Source organism: Condylura cristata, unplaced genomic scaffold (genome assembly GCF_000260355.1).
Source record: "Condylura cristata isolate star-nosed mole 26May11 unplaced genomic scaffold, ConCri1.0 scaffold00017, whole genome shotgun sequence".
Lineage (NCBI taxonomy): Eukaryota > Metazoa > Chordata > Mammalia > Eulipotyphla > Talpidae > Condylura > Condylura cristata.
The window spans coordinates 22,109,070-22,110,685 of NW_004567118.1; the positions used below are offsets into that span (position 1 = coordinate 22,109,070).

Below are 1,616 nucleotides of genomic sequence, written 5' to 3' on the forward strand. Positions count from 1 at the left end.
ATATATGAAAAAGGGCGTACATGTAAGGGTACATGTGAATTCGCACAAAGTTAACACTTAGGACCCCGCATCCTACGCAAGAAATTGAACTCGACCAGCATCCCAGCAGCCCCAAACCCCTTCCAGGTTCCACCTCCTGAGAGCAGCCTCTATCAGAAAATAATTTCCAAGTGCAAACAGCCAAAGCTAGAACGCGAGTTTTTGCAGAGAACGAGGAGTGTGGATGGGGAGGACCATGAGGTGTGTGGCGTTGCGTGGCGTGTGTGTGTTGTGTGGGGTGTGTGAGTGAGTGAAGGCTTCGAGTGCATGGGTTCGAGCATGAATTTGCCAGAGTTTGTGCAGGGGTGAAGGGGGGAGGTTGTTGGGACACGCGTGTGGGGAAATCGGGCACAGGTCGCAGGGCGCTGTAGCGGCGCAAGGGCCGCGGGTTCTTGGTCTGGGGTCCTTGGGGTGAGGCAGCGGGGGGCGCGTGGGCGGGATCTCGGTGGGATGGGGGCGGGGCCGCAGGAGGGCGAAGGGGCGGGACCGGCGAGCGCGCGCACGCAGCCGGCGCGCCCCCTCCCGGCCGCCATGTTGGCTGGTGTGTGGGTGTCAAACAGAGCTAGACGCGGCGGCGGCTCCGCGGGCTGCGGTCGCTCCCGCCTTTCCTGTGCCACCGGCGGCCACAGCCGCGCACCCGGGCGGGCCCGGAGGAGCGGAGGTGAGCCGGGGTCTGTGGGGCTCGGGGGCCAGAGCGGGACCCCAGGACGCGGACCCTGCCCCTCTGGGGACGCGCGACGCCCCCAGAGCGAGGCCCCCTTCCTCAGGCAGCCCTCCCAGAGAATGCACGCACGCTGCCTGAGCTTGGTCCCTAGCTCCGGCGGGACCCGGTCTTCCAGCCAGGCCCCGCCCCACGGGCTGGAGCTGGGCCCCCTCCCCATCGGGATTCCTCTGTCGGCTGCGAGGCCCCCACCCCCACTTCTCCATCACTGAGTACTACCTCTTATAACCTTGGGGTCTCTTACTCCGCTTACTTCCACCCCGAATCCGGGAGCCCCTCCAGTCCTCTTTACCTTCTACCTTTAGCTTGGAACAACCCTGCCGCTCCTCTCCGGAGCGCTTTCCTCCCCTCCCCGGGCCGGGCGCCCCTTTGCTCCAGATCCGCCCCCGCGCAGAGCCCAGCCCCCGTTCCCTCCGCCAATTCGGGGAGGGGTCCGCGCTGTCCAGGATCTGCGCCCGTCCTCCAGTTCCTTGGACCCGAAGCGGGGCCCCCCTCCTCTCCCTAGGGATCAGGTTCTCCCTCCCCACCCCCTACCCCACAGCACAGCGGGGACGGGGGCGGCAGAGCCAGGCTCCAGCTGCCTTTTGTTCCGCGTGGGATGGTGGAGACCCCGCCCGGCGGTCCTGCGCGGTTAATCCGGGTGGGTGAATGGGTGCGTGGGGGTCGGCCTTTTCCAGGAGACCCTCTTCCTCCCTCTTCCCTTGGGGCGGCTCCCCTGCACTCGAGCGCTTTGGGAGAGGCTGGCCCTTCCTAGAGGAGTCCGTGCCAACAGGTTTTTGTTTGCGACCTGAAGTTGGCCCAGTGGCTCTGCGGATGTGAGTGTGTGTGTGTTGGGGGTGGAGGTAGTGGGTGGGTG

At 65.8% G+C, this 1,616-nt stretch overlaps 1 protein-coding gene across 4 annotated transcripts in view; it reads left to right on the forward strand.

The window, feature by feature from the left end:
• Nucleotides 1–596: 596 nt before the first annotated feature.
• The window catches only part of EPN2 (epsin 2), a 77,229-nt gene continuing 76,209 nt past the window's right edge, over nucleotides 597–1,616 (forward strand). For all 4 annotated transcript variants that reach the window (XM_004684558.2, XM_012726361.1, XM_004684557.2 and 1 more), the window contains exon 1: nucleotides 597–700. The gene's annotated coding sequence lies outside the window, so the exon portion shown is untranslated. The remainder of the gene's footprint in view (nucleotides 701–1,616) is intronic.